General features: G+C 39.2%; 1 non-coding gene across 1 annotated transcript; it reads left to right on the top strand.

The window, feature by feature from the left end:
- The first annotated feature begins 18,738 nt into the window (after positions 1-18,738).
- On the top strand, positions 18,739-18,845 carry LOC111905095 (small nucleolar RNA R71). The gene has a single exon (XR_002854741.2). It is a non-coding gene; the product is annotated as a small nucleolar RNA R71 (small nucleolar RNA).
- Positions 18,846-19,099: the final 254 nt, after the last annotated feature.

Below are 19,099 nucleotides of genomic sequence, written 5' to 3'. Positions count from 1 at the left end.
AGATAAGAAACAAACAAGAATTAAAATACCATAGGGGTATTTTAGAATCCATAACCAACCTTGTGTGAAGAACTAAAAAGATCCTTATTGATATACCTACAACTACAGAGGGTATACTCCCAAGGTTATATATAATAAGGATCCCATAGGCTAAGAATGTGTGGTTTCACTCTATTTCCTTTTCCTCGTTGGGATGTGGCTCTAGAGTAGTATCACATATCCGAAGGCCTATCGGATCTAAGTTATATATGATTTGTATACCGTGTGTAATCGTAGCAGGACTCGATATGGATCATCCAGTGAAATGTTAATAATCTCTTAGGATTCTTTAGACATTTCCATTCTCGCGCGAACCCTGTAGACAACCCTATCCACTTCAGTGCTTGACAGAAGAGTTGATTCCCACCCAGAAGAGGTTCATTGAGAAGATTTCCTGTTCGGAAATAAATGAATCGGGTCGAGACTATTGAATGCACCAAGTGCCCATATTCTTCTAGGGACATCGGTGCGAAATTTGCCTAAACTTCTGAGATTCCCAGTCGCCCTTTATGAGGTGATGACACCCATAGTCAGAATTCGGAAGCAAGGCAAAGTAGAGATTCAATATGTCCATACGAGAAAAGAACCCTAGGAAACTACCCGAAGGAAACCAATGTCGATTCCAGTCAAAGATACGAGGCAGACCGAGGGAGCCAGTACATGGAACCCGGGAATTGTCTTTTCCTCGTGTTCGTCACGCTAATACACCCATAAAATAATACAATTTAGTGAGTTAGTGGTTACACTACTCACGCTATGTGTTAGGTAAATCGTCGTTTCCCGTTGCCAGATACACGATTAGAGCGGATCCCCGCACCTTTATTGAGAGTGTTTAGCCATGAGCTTTCATGAGCCTCTCTTTCCGTAGTTTTGTTCCGAACCGTTCTCAAATCTCTCCAGGCCGGAGAGTGAAACCTTTCCCAGTATAAAGGTAACTTAGTAGGAACGACTCGCATCATATAGCCTTTTTCCGATATTCATACACCTACCTTGATTACCAGGACTACATCATAGGGATGTAGGTCGACACTCAGACAACCAGTACCGAAGGCACGGGAAAAGTTATGCCTAATACAGTCAGGACAGATGTGTCCAGGCTAGCCATCGTCTCTCATCATCTTGTATTCCTTTCCGTGTAGGCAAAACCACGCCACCGAAGAAGTGTAACCAGTCCTCAAGCAAGAAACCTACACTCTTATTCGATGAAGCTACGTTCCAAGTTGCAATCTCAGCAGCCGTAGCAGCTGTCATGTCTCACCTGAATGCTAACACCGCCAATGTTAGCAAGGGACCTGCCGGGAGTTACGATCCTGGCAATGGACAGCAGCAACCAACACTTCCATACTCATCCACCCAAGAACCTCCACTGAACCCACTAAAGAGAAAACTCAAGATTGAGGAGGGAAGTACCTCGGCTCAAGGACCTTCTGAAAGGCGACGAGCTGAGGCAGTCTATACCCCTGTCAATCCTTCCCTCCCGACCTCAAGAAGACCATACCTAGGGGACCTTCCCCACTGCAGCAAGTGCAGCTACCATCATCATGGTGTTTGCCGGGAACTCTTATGTGCTAGGTGCAACATGAAGGGGCATACTGCTCGTGTATGCAGAACTCCGGTGGAGCGTAGTGCATCTATCACTAATGCGGCGGTCAATCCCGTTTGTCACCTATGTGGTGAAATGGGACATTTCAAGAAGGACTTCCCAACCAAAGGAAAGACAAGGACACAGGAGGAGTCTGACTCTAATGCTTAGGGAGAAGCATCAAGAACTTAGTAGATTTTGGTACGTCTCTCAATCTCGGATAACTAAACTGAAAACAATAAAAGATTAATTCAAAATGTAAATTCTTCCCAGTAAGGCGAAAGTCGCAGCATTGTTATAAGATTTAAAAATTCATCAGGTAAAACTATAATGGCTAAACATATACATTACGGCCATGTATATTTAAGATGGATAGACCTAGAGTGAGCGAATGCCGCCTCATTTCCTGTTCCTCGTTTGGTTGTGGATTTAGGGCGGGGTCGCTCAGTCAACAGTCCTCCCCACCTTAAATATACATGACTAGTATATGTGAGGCAATTATAGAAACGCCTCGTGAGAATCCATTCATGAAAAGGTACTCTATTCGGAAACACTTAGGACCCTATATAGTTCCGCGTCGACTCTATCGGTCCAAGTATCCGCGGTAGTGATACATAGGACGAAACTCGAGACGCCTAGAACTTGTGTGCCTGTTCGGCGCATGACTCTATCGACCCTCACTTTATATCATGTCGGAGTGTGCCAACTTCGACGACCCTATTGATCATGGTTCGACTTCATGCAGCCATGTGTACATTCTTAGTGTTGTGTAAAAAGAACTTTCTCCATAGCCATGTCGGCAAATAAAGGTTCTCCCGAACCTAAACCTAACACAAATAATCAAACCTAATGTGATCCATCAATCGTCTCTCTTATCTCAAACCTTCCGAAGTACCCAAGAGAGGGTACCACGCGTTGTCGACCGACCCCTCGTAGTCAGATGAACACCGAAGCGAAGGACACTGTAGAAACTCCAGTAGACGACAACCAACCGAAGCATACTCCGTAGATTCCCCCGGGAGACCCTTCGCACCTCGCCTATCCGGTTCGTGAACCTAGAGAACAGAACTCGTGAGACAAACCACTATAACTCGGCATATGCATAAAGGTGGCATATAATTGAGATCAAAAAGATTTAAGGTGTGTGTTTCCTCCCTACTCCCTGTTCCTCGTTGGGTTGTGGGTTTGGGGTAGAGTCGCACAGCTGAACATCCTGCCGACCTCAATTGTATACTGCCTGCGTACACCAAGTGTTAGTGGTTAGGCTAAGCATGAGCTCTACCACGAACCTCTTCGCAAAACACTTTCACCCTATTCCATAACATAGGAGCCGGAGTCAAGAAAATCACTGCGGGTTGAGCTAGTAAAGTCCCGAGTGATGAGACCCTATACTCACTAGATTTGACCTAGACCGAGGAAACTCAGAACCTTCGGAAGAGTAGTTGGAGTAGACGCTCACACTACTCAAGCACTTCGTCCACCCTATTATAGACAAACAGTGCCTATCATCCTCCACCCTCTCGCATGGAGGAAGTCATCGTCGCCCTGTAGATGATAGACTACATTCTCCGGAGTGAACACTAGGATACCGAGAACCACAGGATAGCCTTCGCAGCCAAGAATACTTGGTCATGTACGAAAGTAGTTGCATTAAGCCTCATGACCCATATCCCGAAGAGATTATAGACTTGACACCAGCCTTGGTGTTAGTCGAAGGGTTATGCAGGAACATGCGCTTTCCGCACTAGAATAAACCAAAATCTTGGAGAATCCTTGGACTATTAGGTGTTCCACGAATACCATCTCACGCAGAGATAGTAGAACCACCTCCTGAGATAGTCCAACGCTCGTCTGGTGAAACCCTATCTCCCCGACCTACAGGGTTTCCGTATCTCAAGATCCCTTAGTACAGATTCATTTTGCACAAGCTTAAGATAGACACTCTATAGAAAACGAATAACCATAGTCACACAACCCACTCGACGACCTAGAAAGTCTCTATCAACCAGTTGACAGGAAACACGAAACCATAAGACCACCCGAGCTCCCTAAGAACCAACCTGCAGGACTACACACACAGTACGAATGAGAACGTTAGGAACTTCGGAATGGTGATCACGCCAGTGATGATCTTTCCATAGAAGTACACTATGTTCTAAGTACTGAAAATCTCTACCATTCTGAGAGCTTAGGACCATCTGAGAATTCTCATGGAGACTTGGTCCAACCCTTTTCAGGCCGCTACTTCTTTCGGATATACCACAAGATCCACACCCGATCGATCCACTTCTTAGGCTTGATATGTGATCTCCCGACATCACTCTTCGCGCCTCACTCATCTTGATAGAATCCATTGAGATCCCTAACCTTGTAGATACACCAGTTGGAACCCATTAGCTACACGAGACGGAATCCGCATCCCGTACGTGAAGGTCTGTCGGAATGACAAACACAGACTAGAGTTCATTTGGGAATGCGAGGACAACCGTACAGGAGGTACTCTCTTACCTCTACTTGGCCATTCATACCTACTTCCTTGCCTAGACCTAAATTTTGGGATGAAATTCCCTCTAACGGGGGGATGATGTGACAACCCAAGTTGTCCCGTTACATTTCCCCGTTACCGTTAACGGAATATTCTAGTTTATAAAAGTTCCGTTAATTAGAGGTCGTCAATTAAATAAACATTTAATTGGTTTATATTTAATATGTCGTTAAGTCGTGATAAAAGGAAATAAAAACACATAACACACATTTCCATTTATTTGGAAAAGTTAGTTTTTATTATTACGACCACTAAATCGGATGCGACCAAAAGCCCCGTCTGACGGCAGTATCGGGTAGAATTCCACTGAGCTCCGACTCGAACCCCTATATAAAGGTGAGTGGAGTCCATTGGAGACTTTTTACACTCCCTAAACACACTCTCTCTCTCTATACTCTCTCTCTAGACCCATTTTCGCCCCAAATCCGCAACCAAACGCTTCCAAATCGTAAGTCCGCTTACCCTAGCTTGTTTTAAACATATTGATTTGTGTTTATAGCTAAAAATTCGAACTTAGAAGCTGTTAGAATGGAGTTTACGGCCTAAGCTCCTCCTTAGGCCGTAAACCCCAAAATAAAGGCCAAAATGACCCCAAAATGTCCCTAAAGGCTTGGAAATAAATTAGGGATTTAGCCTAGGAGTGTTTGATCATTTAAAACAATCATTTTGAGGCTTAAAAGAGAGTTTACGGCCCAGGCATATGCCAAGGCCGTAAACACCTCTTAAACTAGTCAAAAAGCCCCAAAAACACTCCCAAACCACCCTAGGGCTTCATACATAAATTAGGGGATTATCCTTTTGGGCTTAGATCAATTAAACATAAGGAATTGGAGGATTAAAAGGAGTTTATGGCCCAGACATGTGTTAAGGCCATAAACTCCCCAAACCAAGCCAAAATGTTGGTTTTTGTCCCCCAAATGGCCTTAGACTATTACCATAAAATGCTAGAAGTGATATAAGGGCTTAATACTTCACAAAACTCAAGGGATGAGAGTTTACGGCCGTAAACTTCCTTAGGAGTTGTCCCTGGGCCGTAAACTCCCTAATAAAGCCCTTAAAGACCTTAAACTCACTCATGCCTTTTGGATTTGACTTAGAAAAAATCCACTAACAAGATAGAGCCTTAAAACACACTAGATACCCTCACCATGAGTTTACGGCCGTAAACTCATGGTGAGTAGTCCCTGGGCCGTAAACTACATATTAAGGGTTTACTCTCGGAGAGTAAACTCCATTCCTAAGCCATACACACCCTTAGACGCTACCCGGGACACCCCAAACACTTAACTAAAGTGTTTTCCGCTCCTTTGAGTGCGTATACATGTTTAATAAGTATTAAATATACTAATTGTATGTGAACATATGTTATCATATGTTAAATACGTCATTGAGTGTGTTCGAGTCCCTACATGGCACCGAACGCCCAAGCGGCACCCTCGTCGGACCTACTTACACCAGGTGAGTTCATACCCATGAATGAACCTTTTAAATGTTTTTACATGTTTTATAGGGGGGAATACAAGTTAAACATGCCAGTTATCATATCAATCACATGTGATTGATAACCCGCATGCACAAGATTTTACCACACAGTACACTGTTTAACCGAGTAGGACACTAAAATGGTTTTCAAAAGGGATTTCAATTGTTTCACAACTCTTACTTATACTGTTTTATCTAAAATTCATTTTAAACTGGTTTATAAAGGTTCAAAGGATTTACAGGTTTTTCAAACTTATTTTACCAAAGAATATCAAATGTGATTTTCCCTGAACATAAAGGTTTTTCCCAAGGTTTTCATCAAAGTTCCCTTTTACGACGTACACTTTTACTTGTTTGTTACTGCTGCTTCGCTTTTACTTATTTAAAACTCCTACTTGATAAAGCATTTCCTTCGTGATACGCTTATACCGGTTATTGTCTCTATGTCGCTTATACTTGTAGCCTCTTATACTTGATAGACGCTTTTACTTCACCAGTTGTCGTTTCCACTTCGTGATACACTTATACTTGGTACACTTATACTTCACGATTCGATTATCCCACACTGAACGCTTATACTTCACGACTCGGATGTACCACTGTACGCTTATACTTCACGACTCGGATATTTCACTTTACGCTTATACTTCACAAGTCGGTTATTCCACACTGTACACTTATACTTCACGATGTGATTCCACTTGATACACACTCAAGCGTAGTTAGATGTATGTATGTGCTTGTATAGATGCATATAAATAATGATTGAAGGACTTAGGAAGGCTTGTCCGCCCTATTTCCTTTTCTTCGTTGAGATGTGGTCTGCTGGGATGGGATGTCCATCCGAAGGTTGTTTGATTCATTAGTTATATATTATGTACACAAGCATAGACATATGGGTTTACTTCAGTCAGTTCAGTTATGAGTCTCTACCTCTAGTTCAGCACTTACGTTAGAAACCCACTATTTGGAAGTCTCTACCCACTATTTGGGATGCATCTTCAGGACACGGCCTTCTCCGTCGTCTAGTTGGTAACCAGAATCTCCTGTAGGGAGAGCGGACATTGTGTGTATAGATCTATACGGGATTGACAACCCCGCACCCAAACTGCTAGCTACGGTCCCGGCCTACCAAGCCAACGGGTGACAAATGTCATATTTTAGACGCTTGTAGGGCGTTTGGTACTCTAGTCAGTATGGTTACGAGTATCCCGGGTTACCTTATAATTCATTGGCCTTAAGTTAACGGTATCACACCGGCAATTTACACTGTATGCTGGTAACACTTTTTCAGAGTCACACTGTTTTGACCTTACAAGACGTATCTTTCATTTGATACTGTCTGGGGTCTGTATTCACTGTTTTGACCTTACAAGACGTATCTTTCATTCGATACTGTCTGGGGTCTGTATTCACTGTTTTGACCTTACAAGACATATCTTTCATTTGATACTGTCTGGGGTCTGTCTCTATTTGTTAGACTGAACCATGCGTGTCGTTCATTCGATACTTTCCTGGAGTCTATGATTCCTTGCCTTAGTCAGCAGTCCTCACTGCTGAGGCATATGTTATTTCCCTGACGTCTCTTGCTTTCTTTAATAATCAAATTCAGTATTTTGATAATGGTAGCAATTAAGGGAAAACTACTTTTTACCACTGAACACTAACCAGTCTTGGTAGAAGGCTGCTTTATTAAAGAAAATATAGGATTTTCTGGAAAGAACTCTAATACACAGTAAACACTTAAACTATTACTTTATAAAGCTATTTGAATGAAATGTCACTAAATGCTTATGAACTCACCAGCATTTGTAAAAATGCTGATACTCGCTTTTCAAATAACTTGTATTCTCAGGTTAGCATTAGACTGGTACACCCCGGAGCTGTTGATGAAGACGGCTTAGTACCTTACTGTACTTATTATAATTTTTTTTGTGTACTTTGATACATTGTAATGTAAACCTTGTAAAATTATTACTATTAATGCAATGTTTTGTTGTACTTTGATTACTATATGCATATGTTGTGATACTTGATATGACGTCATCCACCCCAGAACGTTTCCGCCGTTCCGGTTTTGGGGTGTGACAGGTTTCGGCCCATTGGATCGACTATTTCAAGCAAATAACTATTTCCAATATTACATTATTTCCCCTGGACAACGAATTACATTATCAGTCTTTTATTTCACGGGAGAAGCACTAAGTTGGTACAAATACTTGGCAAATAACCAAACTCCACAGTTGCGGCGTACCATGCAGAATTTGAGAAGATCAGTAATTGTTTTACCGGGTTAAACAATGAAGCACTTCTCATTTGCTTCTTATTGGGTCTTCGCTCCGAAATCCAAAACGAGTTAGCAATGCGTCAGCCTACGTCGTTACATCAAGCTTAAAGATTAACTAAACTAATGGAAGATAAATTATCCTTATCTAAAACCCGTTTCACACCAACTCGACCTTACTCCACATACCAAAACCCCTCCACCAACGCTAAAACCTCTACCGCCTTTATACCCACCACACCAGCTCCACAAACCATAATCGGTCTCTTGCCCACCCCCAAACCATCACCACCCTTCACACGGCTATCCACAGACACCTTACAAAAATGCAGGGCCGAAGGGTTGTGTTTCCATTTCCTGGAGAAGTATGCCCCCGGTTACAAGTGCAATTCGCCACAGTTTCTTCTCATTGCTGATAATGAGAGTGAAACCAACTACACCAGTGATCCGCTAGTCCTCGATGATGATACACCGCCACCGATAGATCAACACCAAGTCTTTGCACTATCTATAGCCTCCTACTTTGGGTTACCCTCACCTCAAGATCTCCGTATCTCATGTCACATTAACAAACATCCGGTAAGCATTCTCATTAACTGTGGGAGTACACATAATATTATTCAACCGCGACTCGTTTCTCTCTTTCAGCTCTCACATGAACCGATCACAGAATTTTTTGTAATGGTGGGAAACAGCGACAACATTCAACGTAATGGGCTTTGCCCCAACCTTGTCGTTCACGTTGCTACAACACCCTTTTCCATCACATTTTTATACTTCCTGTGGAGGGAGCATACCTAATTTTGGGCGTCGCTTGGGTTAGTAGTTTGGGCCCAATTTTGGCCGATTTTTCCATACCCCATAAGACATTTTACAAAGGGCCCACAACAATCACACTCAAAGGTAAACCTAAATCTACACATGTCTCATCTTCTAACCTAAAATCCCTAATTCACCAGGAGAGTGTCGCATCCCTACATACTCTTTATTTAAATTTTGAACCATCACCGGCACCAAACCCACCTTCAATCCTCCCACACCCAGACCCTATTATCGACCACCTGTTACTCCAATATGAAGTTGTCTTGGACACACCCAAAACCTTACCACCCAATTGTTCCCAAGACCACCATATTCCCACTGAAACTTCTACCAATCCGGTCAATGTTAAGCCTTACAGATACCCCATTACCATAAACAAGTGATGACAAACCTAATCTTAGAAATGTTTTCAAGTGGTATTATAAAACCGAGCCATAGTCCATACTCCTCCCCGGTATTACTTGTCAAGAAAAAAGACGGGACTTGGCGCTTTTGTGTCGATTACAGGGTCCTCAATGTCATCACCATTAAATTTTGTTTTCTAATCCCTACGGTGGATGAGCTACTGGATGAATTACATGGAGGTTCGATTTTTTCAAAAATCGATCTCCGAGCAGGTTATCAACAAATACAGGTTGCTCCATCGGATACACACAAAACCGCCTTCCGAACAACTAATAGCCATTACGAGTTTCTCATAATGCCATTTAAGCTTACCAATGCCCCAACCACCATTCAAGCCACCATGAATGATCTCTTCCGAACCGTGCTACGCTGCTACGTCTTAGTTTTTTATGACATTCTGGTTTACAGCTCTTCTGCAGAAAAACATTATATACACTTGTAGGATATACTAGAAACATTGGCTTACCACAAATTTCATGCAAAGTGGTCAAAGTGTACCTTTAGGGCCCACACCATTGACTACCTAGGACACATCATCTCCTCTATCGGAGTAGTTGCTAATCCCGAGAAAGTAGCAGTTATAAAAGATTGGCCTCAAGCCAAATCATTCACAGCCTTGCGATGATTCCTAAGACTCACCGGATATTACAGAAGATCCATGCGTGATTATGCCCATATCGTATCCTCCTTAACCGACCTTCTCAAATAGAAGAACTTTGAATGGTTAACCGAAGCCAGTCAACTTCCTTGATCACAAGACAACGATGTCCTCCTTAACCATACTCACGCTTCCTAACTTTGATGTTATTTGTGATGTTCCTACAGATGCGTCAAATGTCTCCAGGAGCAATTTTGTCCCAGAATGACCGTCCCATATCATTATTCAACAAAAAATGGGCCCACGTATGCAGGTCGCTTCAACATATGTACGTAAGCTCTTTGAAATCACTAAAGCAGTAAGAAAATGGTTCCAATACCTATTAGGAAGGAGATTTCAAATATTTACTGATCAAAAAAGCCTAAAGCACCTCCTTTTACAAGTGGTTCAAACTCCTGAACAGTACAAATGGGCTTCTAAATTAATTGGATTTGACTTTGAAATCATTTACAAACCCGGTAAGGAAAATGATGTCGCTGATGCACTGAGCAGAATAGAAGATGAAATTGTCTTAGCCTTATCAACAGTTGACCTCACATGGAAAGCTGGTCTTTGCACATATTACCACACCGAGCCTGGTCAACAACTGGTCCAAAACTTAACCGGTCAAACCAACACAAGCAAAGTCATTGTTTTTTGCGACGTCTTACTCTACCAACAACATCACCTCTTCATTCCAGAAATTGAGTCACTTCGCTCCAAAATACCATATGAATATCATTCATCACCAATAGGAGGTTACTCAGGTATTCACCCTAATATACGTCGACTCACTTCCACTTTTTGTTGGCCCAAACTTAGAGATGATGTCAAGGAGTTCATCAAATGTTGTGAGATATGCCAACAAACCAAATACCCGACTCATAAACCCTATAGATTACTCCAACCCGTTTCGGTTCTAGCACAAGTTTGGAGTGATATTTCTATGGATTTCATCACCCACTTGCGTTCCTCTTATGGAAAATAAATAATATGGGGAGTTGTAGATCGATTTTCAAAGTTTACTTATTTTATAGCTCTTCCGCTATTCCACCTCCTACCACCCATAGTCCGATGTTCAAACGGAGGTTGTCCATCGCTGTTTGCAAACTTATCTTCGTTGCTTTGTTGGCTCTAAACCACAATCTTGGAGTAAACTCTTATACCTAGATGGATTCTAGTACTACACAACCCATCACTCAGCCATCAATATAGCTTCGTTCCAAGCGCTATATTGTCTACCTATCCCGGACATCAATCGATACCAACCGGGCAGTTCTACCACAGCATCAATAGATGCCACCCTTATAGAGCACAATCGACTATGGTCCATTATAAAAGATAACTTAAAACGTGCTAAAAAAGAATGACGGATCTTGCCAATAGTCATAGGACCGACAAGCAATTTGCAGTTGGAACCATGGTTTTCTTTAGGAACCCACTATTGTTACTGTTGTCTGCTTCCTTGTTTTTAGTTTCCATTATGCACTAATAGTCTATAAATTGTAAGTTTCAATTTGGGAAATACATTCTGAAAATTGCTCCAACTTTACTGTTCTATCCTTCTCTGTTTTGTTGTTTCTTAGGATATTGGCCAACTCTAACTAGCTACCTATCATGATCAAACATAGTCCGCCGATTAGCATATATAATCAATAGACCTCTAATCAACACTATATTTTATCAACAACTCTTCAATCAGGAACATATTTTAATGCCAACGGTTATTTTTACAAGTTCGATAGTCGTCTTTTGTACTTTATTGTATTTCATATCAGACATGTGTGTATTAGGCAAAGTCAGTTTATACCTTTGTACATTTTACAATATTTTATAGGAAACATGACTTGCGAGGGTAATTACTTTTTCGTCTTGTTCACGTTTAGGTAACTTCATTTTTTTGTACACATTTGACCATTTAACAAGTTAAATGATCAAATGTGGACAAAAAAAGAAAGTTGTCTAAATGTGAACAATTTTTTTTACAAATTTCGTAAGCTTTTTATAATTTCTTATAACATTTTCATGATATTTTTTTCTTATAGGTTTTTCTAATACAACGTTTTAAACTTTACTTATATTTTTTTTAAACTTTTTTATATACTTTCATATAATTTTAATATAAGTGTTTTTAAACCAAATATTTTATAAATGTAAATTTTTCTTACAAGTATTTAACTTGTTTTTTTTTTTTTTTTTTACATTTTCATACAATTTTTTTTTATAACTTTCATACATTTATTTTTAAACTTTCTTTTGCAACATTTTCAAAGTATTTCACAGATTTTCTATGACGGTTTAATAATTTTATAACAATTTAAAATATCTTTATTTAAATGCTAGTTTAAAACGTCGTATTAAAAAAATTAAAAGTTTATAAACATCTAATTAAAAAGTATTAAAAACTTTGAATAATTTTAAAACATTTACATTATATAGATTATTTTTTTGATTTTTTTTATTTGCTAAGTACTATTTTTTTTAATTTGTTTAAAATACCATCCTTACTTATTATTACATATTTAATTTATTTAATTTTATTGTTAGATACTATTTACTTTAAAAATATTGTATATGCTTAAAAACAAATGAAAAAAAATTATAAAAGACTATATAAAATATTTCACAAAACAAAAACATATTTATTAATTAAAAAGTAAAGTATAAAATTGATCAATATTATGGATATTTTAAAAACAACGTTTGAAAAAAATAATATGACCAAATATGAAAAATAAATTCGTTATTAAAAGCTGGGAAAATGACTTATCAGGGTAATTAACTTTTCTTTTTGTTCACATTTAGACAACTTTCTTTTTTCGTAAACATATAACCATTTAACTTGTTGATTTGTTTACATGTTACCATTGTGACCTGCTATAGTCGGTGACAATGACAATATGTGAACACATATAACAAATTAAATTGTCAAATGTGAAAAAAGCGATAAAGATGATTACCTTGGTAAATCATTTTCCCTATTTTTTAATATATTCCAACTCATCGTAATGGTGATATGACACATTAGAGCTAATTTGTCTATAATATGGCAACTTATATTCTTGTTTAAACATACTCATGATATTTCTATATATGTGAGATATATGTTCAGTCGTCATTCTAGTACTATGTTAATTATTTCATATATTATGTTATATCTTGGAATCATTTACATTTGTTATGAGATTTACTTAATTTGAAACGTCTTGTTCCGAATTTTTTTTCCTATGTGGGGGTGGTAACCCGAAGACCGAGTATCATCATGCTTAGAGCCTTTGAGGAAAAGAGATTTAGACCCACTTGGGTGTAGGTAATGTAATTTGGATGATTCAGGAGTTCGGTCAGGGTTTTGGCTTTTATGAATTTTTGATTTTTGCTCGGAAAGGTTTAAGGCAAGGATGAGTTGATAAAAGTGTAGAGATTCTTTTTACCTTTCTATGGATATAAATAACATTAAAATCAGAGTTAACACGAAGAAATTATGCATGTTTGAAGTTTGGTCGGTTTGGGTTGTGTTGAGTACGTTGGGCGTACTAAGGCACCCTGAGTATGATGGGCGTACCATAAGTATGTTGGGCATGCACAATCAGTGCTCAAACCCTATTTTTGTGGTTTGGGCCCTATTTAAGCTCCTTAACTCCCCCAAACCCACTTCATTCTCAGCTTCCACCCCTCCAATACCCCATCCATAAAACCCTAACCCTAGTTGAACCTTGTGTGCTAAAAGAAGGTGTTTTTGAGTGCTTTAGAGTATGTATGGTGCACCTTGGAAAAGAAGGAACTTCTTGAAGAAGTGTGGTTGCTTTGGAGCATGTAGATCGGGACTTTGTTCACCTTGATCTATCTTCTAGAGGTACAAAGTTTGAATCTTGATGATGCATTTGTTAGATCTAACTAGTTTTGGATGTTATGAGCTTTTGATCATTTTAGTGCATAAACTTTAGATCTTGAAAGTTTGTGACCTTGTTATGGATAAAGTTGGAAATTTATACATCTAAACATAATTTTAATTGAGATCTGAAAGTTGAAGACTAGTACTTAATGGATTAAGTTAAAAAAGATGAACTTTTGGGTCCCTTTGAGACTTAAAGACTAGATCTTGTTTGTTGGGACCATTCTAATGGATAAAGATGGAAACTTTATCCATTATAAAGCTATTATGAACTATAAAAATGTGATATTGGCCCTTCTATCCCTTCCATACAAGATTTGTGCTATCTTAGTGGGTTAAGAACTTAGGGTTCTGGACATTAAGCACTTTATTGCCATGCAAAGTCATAAAGTTGGAAACTTTATGACATAGGACATCATTTTGGGCATGAATATGAGTTTTGGATGTTAGAACTTAATGGAATAAGCTCTTAATCGAGTTGTGGGACTGACCTGAGTATGTTGGGCATACCTGGTGGTACGTTGCGCCTACGCGGTCAGCACCCAACTATTGGTCAACATCAGAGTACGTTGGGCGTACTCTCTTGGTATGCAGGGCGTTCTGCTGGGAAGAAATATTAACTTTTGAACATTGACCGTTGACTTTGAATTTGACCAGGGTTGACCAAGTTTGACCTAAGGGTTTTGGGTTATCGAGTTAATTATTTATTAAGATTATATTTATTGTTAGTTGGTGCGAGGTTATCCGGTTCGACGATCCTAGAAGTTATTTGATTATCAGCAGATCAAGGAGAGTTTTCCTCACTATACTTACGGGTTGAAGGCACCAAGGCCGACATGTTGGATTGATATCCTGCTATACACTGATATGATGAATATGGAATAGATATGAATGATTATGCTAATTTCTGATATGTTAGTCTCGTAGATCTGTAGGACTACCTATGATCCTGCCTGTCTGATTATCTGTATATGTTTTTATCTGTTATATGTTGACATGTTTTGTTGGGTTGAGGTTGTACTGTTTTGTGCTATACACAACAAACCCTGGAGCATTCCATATATGAGCTGAGGGCTGGGAAGGGCATGCCAGACTCATACTGAGGGCTCAGTAGCATTCCAGAAACAAGCTGAGGACCGGTTGGTATGCCAGACTCATATCGAGGGCTGGACATTGGTATTCTAGTTCGATGACTAATGTGCACAAAAGTAACCACTAATTTTAATATTTATAATCTAACAAACTTAAACTAACTATGCACTTATAGGCAGTGTACCTAGTCAGATTACAGTATAGTTTGTGTAAGTCGGGTGTCGATCACAAGGAACGGTGTTACTAATTTATTTACTTACTATTAAATTAACCTAATTATTAACAAATTTAAAAGGGGTTTTATCTGATTTTACAAGATCAGACGAACTTAAATTAAATTTGATAAGTAAAAACATACTCTTGTCTAGTTTGAATCCACTTCTTTCTTATGGCTAGCAAATGTTTATGGATCATCTAGTTGGTTTTAGTTGTATTAGTAATTTAGTTCTAAATTTACCAATAATTAACTAATTCATGTCAAACCATGTATGTTCACACACAATTAAACACAGAACTAATTATGAATGTAATATGCTATGTAAGGTTTGTTATAAAAACACAATTATAGTCACAATACGCGTTCTCTAGCACAACTAAGCTTATTTACTCTAATTACTAACTAAGATTGGTCAATCCTAGCTCTAACAATTCAATGTTCACTAAATCATTAGGTAAACAAGTTCATGCAGTTAATGGTCACTAAGCTACACAGAACATGCAATCAAGCAATTAGAGAAACAAACATAAGCATGCTAGGTTATACAAATCAAACACAAGCAATTTTACCAACTAAATAAATCCATAAAAAGTGAGGTATTCACAAGTTAGAAGCTTCATCTAGCTAAACAAGAGTAGCTAGATTCAGCTGCTCATCATAGCAACTAACAAACTAACACAAATTGAAGTAATAAAAAACATGTTCTTAATTAACTAAAATATAGACTTTTACTCTTTTTGGTGTTGAAAACCTTTTTCCAGAACCTTTCTTTCGTTCAAAATCGCCTTCTAGAACTCCTTTCTTCCACCAAAAAGTTTTTTCCTTCGTAATGATCAAGAATGCTTAAATAACCTCCAAAATCTCGCGCCACGTCGTGGTTATCCAGGCCACGTCGTGGGCTCCAAGTTATCCGTACCTGGCAAGGATTCCTCCATAACGCGATCTTTATCTTCTAGAATTCTCATGCCACATCGTGGCTGACTTCGCCACGTCGTGGATTTAGTAATTTTCGTGGATTTATTCATCTCTTGTCTTCCAAGTCTCCCATGTTCTACATATTGTCACTTTTAGTCCCTCTCTTCGAAAATCCTTTTAGTTGACTGAAAATAACAATTTAAAGTCATAAGTACCATTATTCTAAACATATTATCAACTTATTAATAAAAATGTACTTAAATATTGCCTAAAAATAGGTATAAATATGGCAATATCAAAATACCCCACACTTAGGCCTTGCTTGCCCTCAAGCAAATTTAAACTTAACCCTTAATTACTAACATCACATAGAACAATCCTACTCCAGCTCAGCCATTATGCCAAGACCTCAACGCATTTATTTGTGTCTAAAATTTTCCTAAAGTACCCCCCCATACTTTAAATACTCACAATCTTCATAAACACTCACCCACTTTTTCCGAACAATGCTCATTTTATGCAACCCTCCGAATCCATGCACAGAAAACCTCCTTATCCTCAAGGTATTTTTAGTTGAGCAACCTAAGCATACATAATCTAGAATTACAATCTATGATACCACTATGGAACTCTTTTGGAATTCTTCACTTCCTTGATAATTTGATCTTTGATTTCTTTGAATTCACCACCTTATTTGATTTGATTTCTGGTATCTTCAATTTTTTGAATTTCTTGGAATTTTGATCTTTACTTCATTTGCTCCAAAATTCTTCAAACTTTTCTTGCAATTCTCTCTTTTTTTTTCTTTTTACATGTACCTCACTTTTTTCACTCAAAACCTACATGCTTAAGCAGAGGCGCTCAAACTCAACCTTTATTGGTTAATGATAATAATTTTCCTGGATACAATTCAGGTTTAGGCTGCTAAACATATTGCATCCCTCAAACCAAGCGGGGTTGTGTTTTTGTTCCATGATTTCACTAAAATAAGGGAGGCCACAAATGCATTATAACGTGTATTGGCTCAACTAAACATTTGAACTTTTATCGGATCATCCCACATAATACTAGCAACTATCAGATCAAATTATTATTACTAGATTCAATTATCTCAATTTTCAAATTTTAAATTTTTACTATCAAATTCTATCATTATCTAGCAATTTACTTTTTCTACCCCTACCCCACACTTATTTCATACAATGCCCTCATTGTATGCATAAAATAAATCAAAATTAAAGAAAAGGGAGAAAAAGGAACAAACTCCCCTTGGATAGTGGCGTAAACACTTCCAAAAGTGTGGAAAATGTGCATCCTGAAGATGGACCTCCAAAAAATAGAAAGTTGGTGTAGAACTGGACGAATATGTAAATAAACCACGAACATGACTCGAAACTTCAATTCTTCAAAGTGGATGCTAGTAAGTAGAAGAATGTAGGAAAGGATACACGTTGTGGCAAAGAGTACCACGCCATGATATAAGATGAAAACGCGAACATCAGGCTGCTTTAATTCTTCAAATTCTATGAGCGCCACGACGTGGCGTAAGGAGCCCACGTCTTGGAAACTGAACATCAACGAGAATGCCTTATTGCTTGATGTATCCTAGCAGCTTGACTCACACGGAAGAGTGAGGCGTCCAGGATCCCCCATCTTCTCTAGTGTCTCTCCCAACACGGCTTTTGAGATTTGTTCACTTAGAACCACCTTAGACTGCTTCTTTAATTGCTTGCGAGTGTCTATTAAATATTGCAGTAATTTCTGATGCTCGGGAATTTTGGATAAGGACTTGACAAAGGGAGTATTAATCGGGATCCCCTTCACATGCTTGACAAACTCTATATGCTCCTTCTCCAGTAGACTAAGTGCAGCTCGGGATGGAAATGGCAAAGGTGGCTGATAAACTGGAATGAGTTCAAAGACTTTTTTATTAGATATGAGCCACGTCGTGGCCAGAGGAGTGCCACAATGTGGCGAAGCTGTTTCAGCAACCCTTTCTCTTTCGAACTTTGGCTTCTTTTGTTCTGGATCGGGCTACTGTGGTTCTTCTTCCAATGCCTCCAGGAACTCAGAGATTGCTTCTTCTTCAGTATCGATGGCCATTACATGAGATTGGGTCTTTACTTCGGGATTCTTCGGGGACAATTTTTCATGAACCAGAGTGGCTAGTTGACCAAATTGTACTTCAAGGATATGGATGGAGGCTTGCTGATTCTTTATTAAAGTTTGTTGTTCCATAATAGTAGAATCAGTGGCATCGTGTCTCTTTTCCGAAGCTTCCATAAACTTCATCAATATGGTCTCTAGATCGGATTTCTTCTCAGCCGGTGGCTATTCTTTTTGATAGAAGCCTCGCCCTGTTTGCCTATACTTCTCTTCTTTTTGCTTCTTATACTCTTCATATGGCAGCCACTCCTTCTTTGGTTTCCTCCAGTCCTCATCAAGCTTATCCCCACTCGAGTAGCACACTTGAGCTTTTCTGTTCCCAAACTCGTCTAAATTGCAGTCCTTGGTCAAGTGTGGACCACTACATCTCTCGCAACCCACTCTTATGGAATGAATTGACTGGTCCATTTGTGGAATCCTTCAATCCAAATTATTCAGCATGGCCATTACACCTGCTATTTCTTCAGTTTGGGCCCCTCCACCGCCTTTGATTCCATCTTGCCTTGGGTTGTGGTATTCGTGAGAGTGCTTCGCGAATTCTTCAATCAGCTCCTTGACCTCCCTTGGATTTTTCTTTGTCAACGGTCCATGAGAGTCAAGGAGTTGTCTCGTCATACGTTGACCCCATCATAGAAGATTGACATCTCTTGTTGCACATTTAGATCATGTTGAGGGCAATTTCTGAGCAAGCCCTTGTACCGCTCCTATGCTTCGTATAATGACTCCCCCGGCTGTTGCTCAAAGTTGGCTATTGCCTTCTTGAGTTTGGCTATCTTGGATGGCGGGCAAAACTGGTCCAGGAATTGCTCACGCATTTGAGCCCAAGTGGTAATTGTACCCAGTGGAAGTGCTTTTAACCACTCCTTAGCAGCTCCTTTGAAAGTGATGGGTAGCATCCTAAGCAAGATTGTGTTTCTGTTGACATTTGGGACATTGAAGTAATCCGCAATGTCGTTGACTTCATCTAGATGCTTAAAAGTATCCTCATGATCTTTCCCAAAAAATGGGATATCCTTCAGTG

The sequence above is a fragment of the Lactuca sativa genome, chromosome 5 (genome assembly GCF_002870075.4).
Source record: "Lactuca sativa cultivar Salinas chromosome 5, Lsat_Salinas_v11, whole genome shotgun sequence".
Taxonomy (NCBI): domain Eukaryota; kingdom Viridiplantae; phylum Streptophyta; class Magnoliopsida; order Asterales; family Asteraceae; genus Lactuca; species Lactuca sativa.
Note: the sequence above shows the minus strand (reverse complement) of the source record. Positions and strands in the feature narration are given on the sequence as shown.